Genomic DNA, 21990 nt, shown 5'->3' with positions numbered 1-21990 from the left:
CATTTATTTGTTTTCTGCAACTTTCAGTGAGATAATGAGAAGACAAAAGCATTCATAAACAGATGCAATAGTATAGCAATTTTCTTTTCTTTTTACCTTGAATCAATTTAGTCATGTCATTTTGATCATAGTTCATTGGAAGAATTTGCTAATGAAGTGGGGAACAGACAGCTAATGAAGAAATCATGCACTTAGAGTTACTGTTCCTTAAATACATAGTTATTATGGGGAAAAAACAGTGATAGGAATATATTGATGAGCCACAATTTTAGTTGTCTTTGCAACAGGACTGACAGATATTTAGGGTTACTTTGAATAGGATTAACTTTTCTGAATATTTTTTTCTGTAGTCGAGCATACTATAAACCCTGCAGGATATACACACTTCAAAAAGGTGAATTTGGAATAGGTTATTATTCCATACAGAGTGAAATATTCTGTAGGATTATACCACTTCACCTTTTTACAGATACAGGTCTCTTGAACAAGACTGAAAATATAATATAGACATGACTTTAATCCCCCTGCTTTCCCCTCCATCCCTCCCTCCTTATTATAGAGATTCAACAATATAAACAAAAAAAAACCACACTCATCATCAGCAAGGGTAGTGCTGCTGCACAGAAACTTCTCCCCCAATTCACCCCCACAAAACAGTAAAAAAAATGAATTAGATGAGATTTCTAACAATCTTATGGGCAGAAAAGGGAAAATCCAACTGCTTATTAGTTGTTTATTTCAAGCTTAGTCATTCTGTGAGGTATCAACGTTTCCTCCTCTTCTAAACTTCTTCAAGGCTCTACATTTTCATTGACCATATAACTGGTGGCACACCATGATTCCAATTACTTTAAAAGTTCCTATATAATTTGCATTACAATACAATTACCCTGACATAGTGCCAGGCAAAGTTGGGCCCATTGGCCTAAATAAGGCAAGTTAATGGCTCTCATGCCCTTTAATCTCCCTGGATCACTTTTTAAGGGGTTATTCCACTACGGTTTAAATTGTCTCTCAGCTTTCTATCAGTAACTTGTCTTTATAATAGAATTCAAATCCAACTTGCTCAACATTTTAAAAGCATGTTTCTAAAGGTTAAAGTGTGATTAGAAAATAAATCTGGTTTTTTTTGTTGCATTCTTGAAATGTACTAAATAAGAATATAGATAGAACTTAGTCCCAGTCCCTTTTGTCTCATGCTACTTCTCTTGTTTCTCCTGAAACTTTTTCTTTGCTCTACTTGAAGGCATTTGCTTTGGTCTCTAAGCAAACAACCTTCTTTTCCCACTTTTTTGGGAAAAGACCAAGGAACAATTAGCACCATCATACAGTTTTGATGCACAGGCAGTGCCTAAGTTACAAGCCTCTGGCTTAAAAATGATTCATAGTTAAGAATGGGAAGTTGGAGAAATCTACCCCTAGGAAGGGAAATTAACTTCTGGAAGAGTTATCATGAGGGAAAGGTGTCTCCACCAAAGCCTTATCACCAATTCTTGTTTCCACAATAAACCACATTTTTCAAAATCCAACCATCTCAGGGAAAGAAAGTGAGGTGAAATCTTCTTAACAGGAGCACAGACAAAACACTGGAGAAGCAAAACAGGCACCACAGAAGTGTTAACTCTTCCCTATGCTATCCAAACTCCATCCTCTCTCTCTCTCTCTCTCTCTCTCATATATATATATATATATATATATATATATATATATGTGTGTGTGTGTGTGTGTGTGTGTGTGTGTGTGTGTGTTTGTGTGTATGTGTGTGTGTGTATTCTTGGCTCGAGTTACACTGAAACGTGAACCTGTTCTGATTTATATACAAATTCAACTTAAAAACAAACCCACAGAACCTATATTGTTTGTATTTTGGGGACTGCCTGTATGTATCTTTGAGAATAAAGAATTGGGGCAAATTCAACCCTTCATTCCTTTGGCATCCATTTCATTTCCATGTCAGTCAGGTTGCACTTTTTTCAATGCAATTCTCAGTCATCCTAATTGAAGCCAGCACCATGCATATCAAAGCCAAAAACTGTAGAGTTCATTATGACAAATGAAAGTGTTGGTATCATTTGGACACATCTGTAAAATGCTGTTTTAATAATCAGTAGCAGGGTGATATTGGAAGATTCATCACATTGCTATAATCTGATATGCTATTTTACAGGTTATATTATGAAAGAGGAGATACTGTAGGGGAAAATTAGATATAATATATTCAGACAGAAGTCGTTCTAATCTGGGATTTATCTGTTTAGGGATTAATATCCCTTGATTCTTGCAAAGCTAAGGCTAAGCTTTTAACAGCATGCAAATATTACAATGCTCTTTAGAATTAGTATTGCATTAGAGTTTTAAAGGCAAATGTGACCTATACTTGGGCTAAGTAACTAAAAGAGAATAAGAAGGGGCACAGTGGGATAACTGTCAGATCAAAATCTTTGCTGAACTCCTGGACACTGAGCAGTGGTTGTAACTGGAGGAAAAATAGGTTTGCTATCTGCAAGACTAACAGACTCCCCTTTCTCACTTGCCCATTCTGGGAACTTCACAAGGAAAAAAGTACTTTGTATGTAACAAATCCTTGCAGCTTATATTCTACAGTGCAGCACTTTTTGCTTCTGCAAGGATTTTCTTGGCAAGATTATTTCAGTGGAGAATTTGCCCTTGCCTTTAGCTGAGGCCGAGAGAGTGTGATTTCCTCAATATCATGCAATAGGTTCCCAAAGTTGAGTGGGGATTCAAACTGGTCTCTCAGGGTAGCACTACACGTATGCTAGTGCAATTTAAAGCTGGCTTGAGGGTGGAATGTTCGCAAAAATGTTAGCCAACAAAACCTTTGATACCGCTCAAAAATAAATATCAAGAGGATTAACTTTATTAGCATAGGCAACAGGCCTCCCTGTACTTTATAGAAGCCAGATAAGTGTATGACATAATCAGCCTAATTTTGGGAAACCTAGAAACAGAATTAGCTTTCTCTCCCAATGTTTCTGCAAATTGGAAGAATGTGCTTTCACAGTACAGAAATATTTCTGTACATCTTTGTTCAAAATCTGGTCTTTGGAACTATATTTTTTGGTATCACTCTAAAAGGAAGTATGCATGACACCTAGAGAAACTTGATTTATCATGGATGGTGGTACCTGTAGCATCCGATATCCCGAAGTCAAACCCAAATGTTAAGAGATTGCATACCTGTACAAGCTTGAGGAAAGGTACTCTTTCAATGACTTCCATGGTCATCAGATAGGAATTTTCTCCCCATTACATTTTTTATGCCTATTCCATACTGGATCTCAGCAACTTTGATGATTGGTGGTCTTTATAAATTGGCAGGTAGAAGAGCAAAGAAAATTAAGGACTTCCTGTTTCTTGAAAGGTGGGACTCTGGAATGGAGTTCACATGTCCTGGTATCTGGTCAAGGCAAACTTGGGGATTTTACTCTTCTTTAAAAGGTCAAGGAATTTGGGTGGGAGTACTCTAGGTTTACCTTCCAGCAAGTGACCAGCAGGGGGAGCAACCCATGTAGTGTATTGCACCAGGAGCTCAGGAGTTTCTCCTAAGTAAAGGCTGAAGAGATAGCTGAAGGTTTGTCCTCAGCTGGACCCACATCATGTTGCTTCCTCCTCTTTCTCCTTTTCAGGTCCAATTAACTTTAAAAGGATATAGGTCAAATAAAGTGGCCCACATTTAACATGACTGTCTGTGTCTGGTCTTGTTATTCCATAATAAATTATCAATTCAGTCCCCTAGCAGCCAGAATACGTTTCTTTGGAAAAAGCATCCATTAAAAACCAGTACATCTGCTATGTTATAAATCATTTCATGTTTCTGGATCATCCTGGTACTAATTATTTATGGTTGCCTTGGTCCTGCCCCAGTCCAGCAGAAGAATTAATCTGCACCCCTAAAGAAATTTTTAGACCAGCTTCTTCAGCATATTTGGGTTCTCTGGTGGAATGATCAAATAAACTTTAAACAAATGTTTGCTTGGTAAAAGTAGCCCTCTCACCTCCCACTGTTAGAATACAATTCTATGGATTCTTATGAAATATCGCCATTATTATTTAGTACATGCTCTAGAGTTCACATAAGTTGATAGGATGGGAAAGTGTCAAGCCATAATTTTGTAATTTAAATGTAAAACCTTGAATTCATTTCAAAGGTAAACAGAGTTGATAGGGCATTTCAAAGGATAAAAAAGAAACATGTTGACACTTACATAGGAGTTAAAAGTATCAAAATAGAAATCTCCTTAAACAAAGTGCCTCTTTTATTATATTGACTTGTTGGTTTTACCCACAAGTAAAACCAAACCTATACATTTCCAAGAGTTCTTCATTAAACCTTTCTTTAGAAAAGGGTTTGGCATAGATTTCATGGCTTCATGAGCAAGCTTTTAATTTTGCTTTTAGTGCCAGTGGGAAATAACTTTTGAATCTGGATCTAGCTCATAGAATTTGTGAGGGGAAACAGATGGATTTTTCAAAATTTGCCAGCTTAACTTCTCCAGCTCCATCTTTTCTAATGCTCCAAATTACTCCTCTTTCTGTCATAAACAGACTGATTAAATTGTCAGTTTTGGGAGCTTGAATTCAATGAAACAAGGGGAATTAAGAGATGTGTCACAAAACTAAAATGGAGAATTTGGGACTGTGAGTTTGTAACATCATTGTCATATGTGATTTTGTCTCTAATGTTCCTACTTGTAAATTAAGGGGCACAAAACAACCTTGGTGTATGTAGCCCTCAATCCGTGCTTTAAGTGCTTTAAGATATAGTGCAGAAGAGCCATTAATTGTGTCTGAATATACCAAAAATGAAGCAAAGAAAAACATTTGATGGGCATTCAGTACATTAAGCCAGATTTGATATTATGAGTGCAAGGAGAAATATTGAGCCAAAGATCTGTAATTCAAATATTCTTTATTCATGTAATTTAGCAGTAGTGACAGGGACTAGGGACCTCATCACATTGATGAGGTCCCCTGCATCAATTCAGCAGCCTCCATGGCAAATCAGTGGGGCAATCCTGGTGGCCCATACCCCACTTCACTGGCAACAACACTTCCCCATCACATATGGGGAAGTGTCACTGCACAGCTTCCCCATGCGCTGCCCCTGGGATTTCAAATGGAATACACAAAGCCTCCCATGTTCCCAGTGCAGTATAGTAGGATGTTTGTGCCTTAGATGAGCCATGGAGCCTTGCCAGAAGTTAACCTGTCATCTGATAGGGCTCAGTGGCTCAATTGGGGCAGAAGCTTCCTATGACACTGAAAATCAGTAGTATAATGAAGTACTGTAGTTGGAATGCTATGAAACAAAAATGTTGAATTTATCTGGTTTTGACTAGTTAATTATACAAAACTTGAAAACTCATAGAATGCATTTTCTCATTATTCTAAGAGTAGCTTTAAAGATAATACTGTAGCATAGATTGCAAAAATATGAGATCAGTGGGCAAAGCTTTTCACAGCAGACTAGAATGTAAATCTCCTTTAATTGCATGTGTTCTCTTTTAATTAATTAATTAATTAATTGTTATTCTGGTAAAAAATATTGAAGCAAAGTAGATCCAAATCAAAACTAGCACAACTGATTTTAAAATTTGTAGAAGCGAAATTTACTTTAAAATAAATTTGAGGATTTTTCAATTGCCACCATTCCTGTGTTGATGCAGTTCTAAGGCTTAGCTAATGAAATATCAATTAAATGCATAATTTTAATATCTACTTAATTAGGAAAAACCATATGAAAATAGACCTTAAAGTAGGGTCATATTAGTTTTCCCACCTTTCTGTGTCAGTTAGGACATCATATTTCACTGAGACATATACTTAAATCAGTTATTAGTTTCAACTACTGAAAACTAACAGAGAACCTGTGGGTTCTTAAGCATAACGAAGGGATGGTTAGAGTTTCTAAAAATATCTGCTTGTACAGTGTGGCCTTGGGGAGGTGGACACCACAATCACCTTTTGCAATCCATTGCCCTTCTGAAATGTCAAGATAGTTTACCTAATTGCTAATATATTGGTAATTGAATTACTTTAGTGATAAAAGCAAGTGTATAAGGAGATTGCCAGTGGGATAGTGGTAAGAGTAAACACCATCCACGATTTCAGAACGTCAGTCAGATTCTCTTGAATGAACATGTTGTAGTAATGGCTTAGAGTAGGCCCAAATATACACATAAAAATAACAGAAATAACATAGCTATTTAATGATTATTTAATTTTTTAAAAAGGAAATCAAATTGAACTCTTGTATCCATGTGCATATGGATTCTGTTTAAATAACTGATACCCATTCATGTGTCTCTCAGGGCAGAATTTCCTTTAGCTATAAGGATATTATAATATCCCCTTTAAAATCCCACATTTATCTTCTGGGAGCTTTCAGTCATTTTCAATCTGACCATGATATTTGAACTTATATGGCTGCAATGCCCAGAGATTTCCATTAGATAAGTGAACTATATCCTGGCTGGAAGTGATACTGTCCTGGGCATTCACTTTCATTTATTCGTGTTATTCAGCTTCCTTTGTTTCATTTGGAAAACTATATTTATGGGCACGGAGTATTGTGGTCCCTTCACATTTCATGAGCTTGACTCTGTGATTCCTGGGGCTAGTTTAATAAGGAATAAATTCAATACACAAGGAGGTATTTCAAAAAAAAGAAAAGAAAACAGAAAATGTGAAGCAACATAAATGTGAGCTTGATATCAATACTTTCCTAAAGTTTTCTGACCTCCCTTCCTGCAAGTTAATCATTTCTCATTGAGCAGAATGTGAGTTCACCTATCTTGATTCCTGAATTGCTGACTGGTGTAAATAGAGGTCTGTCCTATTCTCTCTTGACAGCTCAGAGGTTATTTCCAACTAAAGAGAGACTGAAATCCTTTCTCCTCCTCATTTTCATAGCACTATTTGGTCTGTATAAAAGTGAAGGGGTATAAGAGGGGTGAGAGTTCCTTGGCATTTTCAGAAGGTAAGAGACACATTTCCTCATTTTGGTCAGTGAGTTGGGCATGTGTGTGTTGGTCCATATGCGTATTGGTCCTTATTTCATTTGCACATACCAGTGGTGAGGAATTGTAATTTGTATTAGGATATAGTTTGACAGAATGAACAGGAATTCTTATTCCCTCCCTCAGATTGCTTTCCATGATAAAATAAAATGCTGATGCACTCCTTCTTAGTGGAGGACAGAATATAATTCTATATCTTCAGCAGAAAATGCTCTTTTCTGTGAAAAAAAAGTTAAATAACTATAGTTTCTGCAAATAATAAGTCACAAAGCACAATCATACTCTTCATTCCACAGTTCTCTTTGTCAAGATTTCCCAACATTTACTAAAAATATTTTCAATTATTCTTCAAAATTTTAAAAATATTCTTTCCACACCTAATTCCTAAAGCCACATATAGACCCTAATCCAGTAATTATACAATAATAAAAATGGTTTTGCATGCTGTAAGTGTTCAACTGCAACATTTTCTGCAATTAATCTGTGCCAAAAATTGGTTTCTGTGCAGAAGATGCTGTTTCTGGGAAGGAAATATTGGTTTCTGTGCAAAACAAACACATGCAAATATTGTACAGAATAAATCTGGAATTTTAATGATTTTCTCATATTGGTTTCTGTACACTTGACAGCCATGTTTTCCCATTTAATTTTTTTAAAAAAATATTATTTCCATTTCTTCTTTGTTGCAGGATATAACTTCCCCTTTCTAAGTGGCAAAGCTATCATTGTTCACATTTATCACAAGAGACAGAATTTAGAAACACAGCTGGGTTTTCTTAAAACAGGACAGTTTTCCAACTGATATATTTTTCAACTCATATCTTTTTTTTATCCTTAAGATTACTGTGCAACTCATTGCTAGTTACAGATAGAGAACTATCATAACAACAATTTCCCCACCCACCCCTCTCTCTTCCTGGAAAACACATGCATTATTGATAGCAAGAACAGAAGTAAATTACTTGAAACCACAGATCTGTTATAAATGTGTACCAAAGTCAAAGTGACAGGTTGACTTGACATTTTACACATGCAAATGATACTAAAAGACATATCTTCCTTTGGGTTTTCAAAGGCCAGATTTCTATTCCTCTGACATTTTCTGTTCTGTTGTCTAGGAGAGGTACCGATTGAGAGTGATTTTTGCTGCTACTAATATTTTCTTGCTGCTGGATGCACCAGTTACTTGTATGGCAAAGTTACTGTAAAATGGTACCAGGACTTTGCTGCCATTTTGTCCAGCTAAAATTAGATGGTTCTAATGAGACAGATGCCTCCAAGATTTGTTCTTAATGCAAGAAAGCCCTGCTCACAGACACATCACCCTCACTATTCAGTAGGATTCCAAGCCTTATAACAGCTTGTAACATGATCAGGGGACAGAGGGTGGATTTGAAATAGGATGGAGGGGTTGAGGAACTCTGCTTCTTCCAGCTCAGATGTATAGATCTATATCTGAAACTTAATATTTAAAAACTCACATTGTTCAAAACCAGAAGTGTATTTCTAGATATATTCAAGGTTTTTTTTTTAAAAAAAACTTTTGCAGTAGTATGTACCAGGGCACATTTATGTAGGCCATGTAATCCCCAATGGGTCTCAGAAACAATGAAGTGGCCTCTGAATCTGCCATTGTTGCCCACCACAGTACTATATATCAGTCCACTGTCACTCCCCCTCCCATGCCATGGCTATCCCCAGCTGTGAAATCACACCCACCTTATCTTGGACACATGGGCTAACATCAGCCAGAGTACCCACATGCCAACAGAAGAAGGGGAAGGTGGTTGTCCCCATTCTCAGTTCTCTAAGAGCCTCATCAGACAAGCAAAATTGCTTGTCCTATGACACTTTCACTTCACGTGCAGCACTGAGCCCACCAGCTTCTGATGGGGCTCAATGACACAACTGAAGTGAAAGCATGGTGAACCACCATGGCAGCAACATGGGAAGCTTCCTGTGTCACATAGGCAACAACGGGGGGAAGCTTGGTGGTGGGATGGGGTGAGGGACAAGCTGCATGATTCAAGGGATGGGGAGACACGGTCCCTATGAAGGATTCTGCTGAATTCACCATGATGCATGCCAAATCCCATCCTTAATGTGATGAGGTTCTTAGTGAAGTAGTGTTCTGGCTGATGTATCCTTTGGGTGATTACCCAGTAGGCCTATGTGATCAATGAAAATAATGCTTCAATACAGATTACTAAATTGGGGGGGGGATTCATTTTTAAAGTACTTCTGAAAATAAATGGGGTCTGTATTGTAACTATAATTAGGTAACTACTTTTTGTTATTTTTTGTTAAGTAATTGTGCCAATGGGGAAACTTCAGGGATGCCTTTCTCCCTTGTTGTTAGAGCTATTAGCATGAAACATGCTGCAATTATAGAACAGATTGACCATTGTTATCCTACTAAGTTTCAGAATGTTTCACTCGTCCATTGATTTTGGGGAAATTTGTGAATTATTTACAAACCAAATTTCTTTTTTAAAAAACAAAAGCTATCTCATTGAATTTTCTTTACAATGACACAAGATAACGGGATAATTCCCACCAAGTTTCAGAAAGATTCATACATTCACTGATTTTTTGGCCAATATGTTTAAAAATAAAACCCACATGAGCTATCTCCTTGAATGTCTTTGTATGACACATGGCACAACATAACCCATAAAACTTTAATTTAGGGATTTTGCTCCCAGTCCAGCACTGATTTACTTACTAGTATTATTCAGTTCTCTTTGCAGATTCAATCATTTATTAGATCTCTGGCTGCTGTTACAAAGGGAAAATAGCTCTCCCTTATTGCAATTGAGGCTTTCTGATGCTGAGCAAAATGTTGGGAACAGTAGTTTTGGGCAGGGCCTTTTGAATTGTCTATAATAGGATCCATGCCTTCCCAAACTACATTACCCAGAATTCTGTGCTTTCTCTGTCTCTTTCCCAGCTCGCTCAGTTCCCTTAAAGAGGAATGACAGTCTTTTTGGCTTTCCCTCGCTTGTGCTGAAAATGAAATTAACTTTGGGAGGCTTCTGAGGATAACATAATTTAAACCAAAGGTATTAGGTGTTTTGATTCTTAAGTTTTTGAATGGGTGCCGCCTTCCTCCTGTGTTTCTTAATATCTGTTCATATATACAAATCTTACAAAATAGATATGACAAATGAATTACAAAGTTTTGCACATCCTACTACCTAGTAGCTTTGTAGTCAGGACTCCCTTCCACCAATGCGATTGTTGAGGGATTTCTTTTCTGGATGCCATCTAATAATAATAATTAAAAAAAAAGGTTTCCCTTGATATTAAGTCTAGTCATGTCTGACTCTGAGGTGGTGGTGCTCATCTCCATTTCTAAACCAAAGAGACAGTGTTGTCCATAAACGCCTCCAAGGTCATGTGACGGCATGACTGCATGAATAACAGTTGCCTTCCCTCTGAAGAGGTACCTATTATCTACACATATTTCCATGTTTCTGAACTGCTATGTTGGCAGAAGCTAAGGCTAACAGTAGGAGCTCACCCTGCTCTCCAGATTCAAACTGTTGACCTTCAGCAAGTTCAACAGCTCAGCAGTTTAACCCACTGTGCCACTGGGGGCTTGATGATGATGATGATGATGATGATGATGACGGCGATGATTTTATTTCTTACCCATCTCTCCTCATGGCTTGAGGACGATTACAACATTTCTAAAAGATGTAATCAAAACATAATAATTGAAAAATACTCTGTAGAATACGCATATTAAAACATATTTCCATAAATGCATATTAAAATACACAAAACAAAAGTGAGACATAGAATGGAAGAGTAAAATTCAGCCCAGTCCGCATTAGTGGTCAGTGTAGAAGGGTCTTTAGTGTATCAACTTTTCGTTTAATTATGGACATGCTATAGGAAATAACTTCTGAAAATTAATTTTAAGTCATTTTTAGCACTAAGGATTTAAATAGTATTGAGATTCACTTAATATTAACCTCAGATACCATTTTTACAGATCTGTGCATGTGTTCCACTGTGTCTTGAATAGTGGCAGGCCTGTTTTGAAGTAAAATGTGTCTTGTACTGGGGCAATGAAAGAGGGAAATCCAGCAGACAACAAAACATGAGCACAGCAGAGGGTTCTAAGTTGAGTTAAGTGTTCAGTGGAAAAGACAAAGTGCTGCCAAAGTTGTCTGATCCTTCTGCCAAAGGGTAAAAATAATGGCTTGTCAGCACAGTAAAGGTGAGGGGCAGGTGTTGCTAACATGCAGCTGAACAGCAGGATGAATGTTGCCTTCCTAAACCTTCCTCCTATGAAGGGTCATCAAGACAAAACCTGCTCTGATCCCTTACTCTGCAGAGTGTTTCTATTCAGAATTTTATTTTTAATTTTGTGAAGAGAAGAAACTTGAGGCTGTATTTCAAATGAAGAGTCGTATTTGATGTAATGTGCAATTGACCACACTATTAAGGGTCAATTCACCTTTTCTTTTACAAAACATAGAAAACTGTTTTATTTTCAGCAGCCTTCCTGGATTTATGCTAGTTAATCTTCTCAAGGTGGGATGAAAGGGGAAAAAAACTCTGGGCCAATACATTTGCAAGGTGAGCATAACCCAGTATTTTAAAATGCAACCTTCAGCCAATATCATTCAATTTTGATGTCTTGGACACATTTCTAGCAATTTCATATAACAGTGAAATTGTAGAAGAAAATCTTGGTAATATCTATTTTCTGGTATTGTAAACAAACAGCTATGATGAATGGAATGCATGCCTGTTTTTACCATGACTTGCTTGTGAGTGAAAGCTATTACCAAGAGTTAAAGGCAGATGTATAAAATACATATTTTTTCCCCTGAAAACACAAAATTGAGATTATTTTTTTAAAAAAACTTCTGTCAAGCCACAGAAGATAGATTAAAGATATAATTCACCAGGAAGGTATTCTGTGTATGCCATGTGAATCAAGAAAAATATTGCTCCCAGTCATTGACCTCCTGATTGTGTTATTGGCCATAGTAAAAGCTGTTTTTTTTAAAAAATGATGGCAGAGCATAGAGTTCTTCTAGTATCTTGTTGCCTTGATGGAAAATATGAGTGATGCTGACCAGTGAAAATTGTTTGTGAAAAATGTTTGTGGTTACTGGATTGATATCATAAGATCTTACAAGAAGATGGCATGACTATGATTTTAGCAACTAAGAGGATGCATAGTATTAATTTCAGAGCTGCATTCCTCATATCTGCCACTATCTTCTGGTATGTAATAGAGTATGTATCTTGTCTTTCAAGCTGTCTCCATGCAGTGGCTGGCTGTTAGGTATTTCAGCTAGTGATTTGTATTACCAGCCATGAATGACATCAAGTTATTTTCTATACTGACCCCAAAAGCATTTGATTAACTGTCCTGGACACTGAATTGAGCTCAGTAGGGACTCCCTTAGTTTATTTATTTATTTATTATTTACGTCACTTTTATCTCACCCATTTCAGCCCGAAGGCAACTCAGAGTGGTGTACAAGTCAGCAACAATTAGATGTCGTATGTAAATACATATATCGGTTAAAAACAAAAAACAAAAATCACATCATAATACGTTTAAAACCATAAAACAATAAACAATACAATTATAAAAACTATGTCTTCTTTTTTCAATTCCTGAACCATTTCCATCGTCTTAGCCATTCCTTGTTCATATTCCAGTTTGAGTTTATCTGATCATGCTGATGTTCCAAATGCTTGCTCAAAGAGCCAGGTTTTCACTCTTTTCTGAAAGGTCAGGAGGGAGGGGCCAATCTAATATCCCTAGGCAGGGAGTTCCACAGCCGGGGGGCCATCACAGAGAAGGCCCTGTCTCTTGTCCCTGCCAGACGTGCCTGTGAGGCAGGCGGGATCAAGAGCAGGGCCTCCTCATACGATCTCAACTTCCTGGAAGGTTCATAGGGAGAGATGCGTTCAAACAGATAAGCTGGTTTCTTCAGTGGTGGCAGTAAGTTACCATAGCCCGGTCACACTGAAAATTGTTCAGCACTACTGAGCAGCAACTACCGAGCAGAGCACCTCATGATTTACTTCAGTCATGGTGTGTACTGATTGGCATCAGTCAAATCACCTATTGCTAAAGCAGGTAGGAGTGGGAACGCTCCCCTCTTCCTCACCTAGTCTCCCTAGCAAAGTCATGGTAAGTGTGGACAGTTTCATTTAGGAACTGGTTCAGCTGTCTTGACATCCCATAACTCAGGGGACAACCTGAATCTTAGCTCAGGATTCCCCCTCCTCCAATAGCTTAATCCAGAGGAAAGCCACATTACAGCAGGTGTTTGGTGTTTATGTTCTGTGGGGCTGAATCAAGATCACAACAACCTAAGTCAGATCATGGATTCATTTCTAGCATCTTTGTAGCATTATTTATAGCTTTTATAATATATGACATGTTAGCAACATCACTACTCATTATTTTATATGTAAATATTCTACATAAGTGTTACTAGTGTAATTTTCAAAATTAGTTTTATTGGTATTTTTTCTGTCTCCTATCTCTCTCTGTACTATTCTATGTTTATATTAATGTCAACAGTAGATAAAGAGGATCATTACCATGGTCTTATATGTATGTATCTGCCTCCAAGTTGCCTGTTGACTTATGTTGCCCATGTGCTTAGTAGGGTTCTTTTCAGGCAGAAAATATTCAGAAGTGACTTTGACTTATCTTCCCCTGACATATACCCTACAGCAATGATAGAAAACCTCTTGGAGAATGAGTGCCCAAATGGGGTGGGGGTTGGGCACTTGGGGGGGGGAGCATGGGGGTGAACAGAATGGGTAGACAAGAGAGTGAGCAGGGGTGGGGGGTGGGTGATAGCACACATTTCAGGAGAGAGGGTGCTGCATGCCATAGGTTCCCCACCACTAAACCACAGAATCTGCTAATTTCATTATTTGTAACACATACTACTAAGCTTGGAAGTTCTGAGGATGGCAGCAATTTGGACCTAGGTAGCCAAGATATTCAATATCCAGGGTTATGACACTCAGCCATTCTTAAACAACGATGCCACAAAACAAGCAGCACCTAACTTCTCTTTACTGAGTACCATCCTGAACAGTGATTCTTTCTTGCTAACATAGCCCTAGCCAATCACAATTCAAGCAAGACATTTTAAGTATGTTGTGAAGTGTATGCAGTTTGGTCATTTACTCCTTGTCTGGCTGTTATTGAATGTAAACAAAGCCAAGGTCTTTCAGTCTCAGAGAAGCACTGAAGTGCATGCTGTTAATAGATTTTGGGCTCTTGTGGTCACTCAGGTTTGCAACTTCAGCTGGATTCAATTATGCACATTACAGGATTCAACATTTCAACTGACCCAGTGCAAGTCAGGTAAGAAGGCTGTGGTGTTTAAGTTGGAGATAATCCAAACAAACACTATATTATAATATACTTTATATGGGAGTGTAGGGTGCATAACTAATGTGTGTTGTTCTCATATACAGTTCAGAAGTGTTACTTTTTCAAACACAAGTTGGTGTTTATGTTCTCTGAGAGTGTGTGAGCTGTAGCCCAAAAATATTATTCTCTAAGCTCTGAGTAGGCTAGCTTCCCACAATCTTGGTCACAAGTGAAAGTCTTTGTGTTACCCTAAAGCAAAGCCTTAGTACAGGGGTCCTCAATTTTTTCAAGCAGAGGGCCGGTTCATGGTCCCTCAAATTGTTGGTGGGGGAGACTATAGTTTGGAAAAAAAACCCCACAAATTCCTATGCATACCACACAAATCTTATTGTAGTGCAAAAAGCCTCCTAAAAGAACAATACAATATATAAAATGAATAACAATTTTATTCATCATGAATGTAACAGTATTTCAATGTGAAGTATGGGTCTGTTTTTGACTAATGAGATAGTCAAATTAATTAGGATTGTTGTTGTATGACTTTAATCATTTCAGACTAAATGTTAGGACAGGAGTGGATATTGATGTATACTCTGCCTTTCTTACAAAGCTGGAAGTGACTGTCAAGTTTGGACTGTGTGAAAATAAGTACCTTTTGTGTAAACCACATGCAAAAAATCATCACATTGCAGAAACCATTGGCTAAACCTAACCATTTTTGGAAGCATAGCATCAAAAAATATTGAGGAGAATGTGTCAGAGTTAAGTTTCTAAAGGAGAGATGTATTAATATTTTCTTTACATTCCTTATACCCTATATAGTCATGCATAAGTCTAGTTAAAAAACAAACAAAACCATGGCTAGGTTGACCAAAAAAACAAAACAAAAAACCCCAAAACAAAACATGAATCAACCTAGCCATGAATCAGTGGGAATACTGTATCTTAACTTTTTAAAAAAATGATCCATACTTTTCTCTGAGCAGTGTGGCAAAAGGTAAGACCTTCCTGGGATAGCCCAAAATAATTACCAACACCCTCTACTCTCTCTGCTATGGCATCGCTTCTGGCTTTTTAAATACCTGGGTAGTGAAAGTCAGTGCATGGCCGATCAACACACAGTCTTTACAGAGTGAGAATCCTAACCAGTGACATGGTTAACATGATGACGGTGGCTTCTCAATCTGTTACAGCCTTCTTCTGTCTTCACAGCCATTGTAACATGTACCATGTTGTCTTCCACGTGATCCATAATTGAGGTCTTCGGATTGTGCCTGGTCTGGAACCTCCCCTGAGGCCCCTCTTTGGAAGTGCTTGACTCCAGTGGTTATGGCCACAGGTTCATTGGTACCCACAAGCCCCCTTACTAATCCATCAAGGGGACAGATGACATCAAATTAGGAGAGAAAGCTAATACTCCAGAGGACAGGAGCAGAATTCTAAATGACCATAACAGATTAGAGAACTGGAACAAAACTAACAAAATGAATTTCAACAAGGACAAATGTAACATATTACACCTAGGCAGAAAAAATGAAATGCAAAGATACAGAATTGGTGATACCTAGCTCAACAACAGTACATGTGAAAAAGATTTTTGAGTATTTGTAGACAACAAGTTGAACATGAGCCAAAAGTCTGATGCAGCAGCTTTAAAAGCCAATGGGATTTTGGGCTGTATCAAAAAGGAGTATAGTGTCTAGATTGAGGTAAATCATGGTGCCTCTCTATTCTGCTTTGGTTAGAGGTGACCTAGAATACTGTGTCCAATTCTGGGTACCACAGTTTAAAAGAGATATTGACAAGCTGGAAAGTGTCCAGAGGAGGGCAACTAAAATGCTCAAATATTTTGAGACCATGAATCCCCATGGGAAGCATCTTAAGATTTGGATATGATTAGCTTGCAGAAGAGAAGGTTGAGAGGAGACATGATTGTCATGTATCAATATGTGAAAGGATGTCATAAGGAAGAGGGAGCAGGCTTATTTTCAGCTGCCCTGGAAACTAGGAGTCAGGGCAATGGGTTCAAATTACAGGAAAGGAGATTCCACCTGAATATGAGGAAGAACTTCCTGACCATATGATCTGTTCAGCAGTGGAACTCTCTGACTCAGAGTCTGATGGAACGTCCTTCCTTGGAAGCTTTTAAACAATGGTTAGATAGCCATCTGTCAGGAGTACTTTGATTGTGCTTTTCCTGCATGGCAGGAGGTTGAACTAGATGGCCCATGTGGTCTCTTCCAACTCTATTATTCTATGATTCTACGACTACTTGGACTGTTGTCCTTCCACTGGTTTTTCTTTGTTCTTGGTCTGCATGATTATGATTACAGTTGTAGTTGCTGACTATTGAACTGGTTGCATTTCTCTCTTTCTGCCACAACCTTAGCTGGTGGTCACAACACTAGACCAACTATCATTTGGAGGACATAGGACAATTTCCTCCAATGTTGAGATTCTATTAAGGGTTGAAAGAATCATGACCTTTCCCATCATCCCAACTGGAAGATTTGGGCCTGCATTCACAATCAGGTGGTCAAGGAACCAGGCAGTTTCTTGTGCCTAAATAGAAATAAAATCCCGCTATATCACAATGTCTTACAGTATATGGGCTGAGAAAGGAGTTAATCAGATGGCATTCGGGGTACTTGATGTTTGGATACATTGTGCTATGTTGTACCAAGGTTCCTCAGCTAAAACCAATAAAGTCTGAGATAATTTTATATCTCAACAATGTGTTTCTGTGACTGTGATTCTACTGTTAAGACCAGGCTATTTTAAAGAAATAATTCAGACATTGTTGCGGAACACTGTATGCAGATAATTAAAGTGTATTTAAATAGTGATGATGTAATTGAATTGAGTAGCGAAAAACACAACTTCATCAAGAGAGCTAGGGCTTTATTAGCACTTCAGTGCAGGAGAGAAAATCTCTCTTTGAATTCATTTTCAAACAATGAAAAGATTGGGTAATATCTACAGGAACTCTTATCAGTCTTGCTTTAATGCAAGTTAAGCTCTTTGTCAAATGAAACCATTCCAAGCAAACAGGGCAGAATAACTCTTAATCTTTCTTCTCTGTTCAATTCTTCTGAGCCAGTGATTTGAAACAAATGTAGGTGAGGCGCCAACTCTGCATGCCTGCTTTACATAATGATGCTGAGAAGTTGTGTGTAGCCACCTTTGTACAATGATGGGTGACGGCTTGGAGCAAGGCATATCAAATTACAGTTTCTCAGAGACAGAGACTGCTGTTTTCATATAATCAAGATGCTGTTCCTAAGTAACATGAAAATTATTGTTCCAAACAACACAATGCATCAGGGAACAGTTGGTATTTTCTAGAAACCATTTAAAAAAGTGACTGTTGCTTTGGCAGTGCATTCTAGCATAAAAGACAGGAAGAGTTGCAGGAAGGGAAATAGCTGGATTTGCTTTAGTCAGAAGATAATGAAATCTATGCCGTGTTAAGGTAATTGTTTGCAAAGAAATATCTGCAGTTCCCCTTCACACACACACATTTTGGATGCAGTGCAAAGCCAACATGTTCTTTGTTGCAGATAAGTGTACCTGGCAGGCAGCATGCTTGACAATATTACCACTTCATCCACACAAAAAGCAGAGATGTCATGTGCTGTGAGGCCACTTGATAATAATGTTGTGCACTGCTTTATTAAAATGTTTATTTAGTTAGTTATTAATCAGTTCCATTACCGTTGTGATTTTCTTCTAATGAGATCGAGATGGCACAGATGGCACTCCTCACCATTTTATCTTCACAACTTCCCTGTGAAATAAGTCGGATTAAGAAAAAATGTGAGTTTCGTGGTTTAGGTCTAAAACGAATATCTGCTGCATATCATCCAACTGTCCCAATTTGGCAGGAACGATTTTATTTAATTCTCTGTTGGCCCATTTTAAAAATGTCCAAGTCTCCCTTCCCACCTTTCCTCTTTGTTTCCATTTATTTTCTGTAACTTTTTTTCAAAGAACAAAAATAATTTGAATTCAGTCAGCGCAACAGAAGGGAGGAAAGCAGGAAGAAGGGAAAACCTTGCGATTCCCAGGAGGCCTCAGCAAAGAGTGAACTACTGCAGTCTCTCCTGGCTTGTGTCTTCTACACTAATGACATCTGATCATTCACAACACAAGTCTCGATTTTCATCTGTGAGATGCTGGAAGGTATGTAATTGTTAACAAAATCTTTTGTACTGCTTATAATAAGAACAGCCTAAGTGCGTGTGTGTGGTGGGGTGGGGGTACCCAGGTTTTTTTTTTGGGGGGGGGGGAGATTATAATCCCTGATTCCTGATTAGGGCTGTCCTGCACTGATCAGCACACATTGAAGATGACATACACGTGCAGAGTAGATGCACATGTCCAGTAGAAGCCCACTACACAATGGATACATTCAGGTTAGTGCTGACAAAAAAATGCCAACACAAACACACATGGACATTTTCATGATAGCACACTATTTTCAAGTCTTTGCCAAGGCCAGCTCAATAGGCTCTGGCTACTAGGTTTAAACAAAGGGATTCAGAGAAGAAAATCTTTTGAGAGATAAGGGGGTACATCTGCTGTCTCTCCAGTTCAAACTGATTTAGAACAAGACATGGGTCCTATAGCCCCTCTTGGGATGAAACCTTGGTGAAATGTCTTCATTTGCATTCTGTGATGACAGATGCAAATTTTGCTCTAATGCTTTGTAGTAGAGATGGTCTTGCACAATGTTGAGACCTAACATGTCCATTTTCACATTAGCTTTGTATGCTAATGATGGGAAAACCTGATGTTGTAAAATCATTTTGGAACTAGGGATTTTGGACTAAAACTCTTTTTTGAGAATTACCAATGAGCCCAGCTCCTTTCCACAGATTGTGTAATAAAAACTGTTGAGTGATTCCCTATCCTTGGTGCAAATTATTATAGCATCCCACATTCAGGACACAACAGGAAGCCACATTGTAGTACTCACCACAGAGTACAATGAGCACCCTATGGCCATTGTGTATTGGCATTTGATCATTGCCCAACTCTATAGTGATATGATGGTGCATGATTACCTATTGAGTCAAGACCATTGCCCATTATTTAGTTGTATTTCATTGGCACTTTAGTCACAATGAAGCAGAGAGTTCACCCTCAAGTCCATAATACTGCTGTTAAGTTTGCAGTCCCAATTCAAGGTGCAGGTTATCACCTACAAAGCCCTAAACTGTTTGGGTCCTGCCTATCTTAGCAATCGCATCTTCCCCTATGAACCTGCACGGGTGTTACGATCTGCTGGGGAGGCCTTTCTTTTGCTCCCACCTTCATCACAAGCACGGTTGATGGGGACGAGGGAGAGGGCCTTCTCAGTGGTGGCTCCCTGTCTCTGGAACACACTTCCCAGGGAGATTAGATTAGTGCCCACCCTGTCCACCTTCCATAAAGACCTGAAAACTTGGATGTTTCAATGTGTTTCTGTGACTGTGCTTTTGATTAATCAGTTCATCTATTGACTAGGCCTCTCTAGCCCTAAATCATTGTCTGGCTCTGTAGCACCTTATTACCAGTCCTGCCTTTACAGCTGCATTTCACTAGCCCTTGCCTCACCCTCCTAGATCATAACACACCCACTGTTCTCGGCTACTGGTTGATGGTTATTGTTGACCTTATGTTTTTATGATGTCGGTTGCTTGGTTTTATTGTTTTAATTATTGAAATGCAATGTATTTTAATTGTGCTATATCTTACTTCTGTTTTTGCTGGGCTTGGTCCCCATGTAAGTCACCCCAAGTCCCTTTGGGGAGATGATGGAGGGATACAAGAATAAAGTTGTTGTCATTGCTGCTGCTGTTATTATTATTATAGATATTCAACAATTTGCTCTAATCAGCCACAGATAATTATGCAAATGCATTACCCAGCTGAAGTTCGGATTTACCTTCTGAAAAAAATTCCCCTTTGGCAGTAAAGTTGTCCTGATAGCATATGGAAAAATGTAAATACCTATAAACATACATGACATTTTAATATTTGAAAGCACATAAAGAGTATGTTACGAATAGCTTCACTTATGTAATGAGACTTAGTGACACTGCTGAAAGTTTTACAGTGTAGGAAGTGTTGTAATGATATTAACAAGGTTGATGCTAACTCAAAGGTGTATTACACAGTGGAGTAGCAAATAAACAAGATGTAGATGAACATGTATAAAACAAAACTATTCCACTTATATCTTATAGTCGTCGTCGTCATCATCATCATCATCATCATCATTTATATCCCACTCACCCCCAATGTTAGGAATCAAGGAAGCTTCCAAAAACCAACAAACCATTTCAATTCCTGCTTGGTATCACCCCTTCAGCAATGAGCACATAAGTAGTAGTTCCACCAGTTATAGTTCTGCTCATACAGGATGAGGCAGGATAGCTTCCTTTTTTAAAATGCGCACCATTCAGTTGGTTGAAGACATAGCAGAGCACTAGTGGTCTCATTTGAGAGGCAGGAGTATAAAGTTTTGTCCCGACACAGTTCAGTCACCATCATGCGTTGGAACAGTGAGGAGCATCCTTTTGCCATTGAGGCCTACTTTTTGAGTGGATTTGGAGTGGCCGGCCTGCTCTCCATGATTTGGCCCCTTGTGATTTTTTTCTGCGGGGTTTTTTGAAATCCTGTGTTTATCCAAGGACGCTACAAGATTTGAAGACCAACATCCAGGAAGAAATTGCCAACATATCATCTGCTATGCTGGCAAGAATAATGACAAATGCCAGAAATCGGTTTACTCAGTGTATGGAGAATGGAGAATGTGGGACATCACCTACCTAATTTGATCTTCAAAACTACGTAAAACAAAACTTTATGTATGTGCCTACAAAATATATATATATATATATATATATATATATATATATATATATATTAGGGCTGGGCGGTTTTGTTTAGTTAATTCGTAATTTGTTAAAAATTCGTTATTTTTTTTGTTAATGAAGCGATAACGAACCATTCTGGAGCAACGTAAAAACAAAACGAATTTTTCAATTCGTTTCGTAAATGCTTCGTATTTCGTTATGTATTCGTTTCGTTATTGGTTTGAGGTCGTTTCGTTATTATTTCCGCATGTCTGGGGCAAGTTTTATAGTTGTTTTTTGTTTAATTAGTGAAAAAAAATTATAATATCACACCAACAGTCAACAACAGAGGGAGAGGGAAGCTTCAGAAGTTTTTTTAGCGTATTGCACGATCGCGGCTGCCATTAATGAATCGATTCGTTATTGTTTCATTAGTGTTTTGTAATTTTTTTACCATTTACGAAATTTCGTAAATATTGAACTTTTTTTAAGGAAAATTTCGGAATTCTTTTAAATATCGAAACGCAAAAACCCCCAAAAAACGAATCGATTTTAGAAACAATTTTTTCCGTTGTTACCCAGGCCTTTTATATATATATATGTATGTATGTATAATTTCTGATTCATACAATGGGTTTTATTAAGTTTTGAAAAAGGAAGTTATGTTGCCTCACCCTGTATCTTGAAACCCCAAACCTAATAGCACTGGAGAATCTCCTGAAAACTGTGAAGA

At 38.0% G+C, this 21990-nt stretch overlaps 1 long non-coding RNA gene across 1 annotated transcript in view; it reads left to right on the top strand.

The window, feature by feature from the left end:
- Positions 1-6848: 6848 nt before the first annotated feature.
- The window catches only part of LOC137096643 (uncharacterized), a 34055-nt gene continuing 18913 nt past the window's right edge, over positions 6849-21990 (top strand). The window contains exons 1-2 of the long non-coding RNA XR_010909574.1: positions 6849-7000; positions 18406-18597. This is a non-coding gene — a long non-coding RNA (uncharacterized lncRNA). The remainder of the gene's footprint in view (positions 7001-18405; positions 18598-21990) is intronic.

Source organism: Anolis sagrei, chromosome 3 (genome assembly GCF_037176765.1).
Source record: "Anolis sagrei isolate rAnoSag1 chromosome 3, rAnoSag1.mat, whole genome shotgun sequence".
Lineage (NCBI taxonomy): Eukaryota > Metazoa > Chordata > Lepidosauria > Squamata > Dactyloidae > Anolis > Anolis sagrei.
This window is presented reverse-complemented; position numbering and strand designations above follow the sequence as displayed.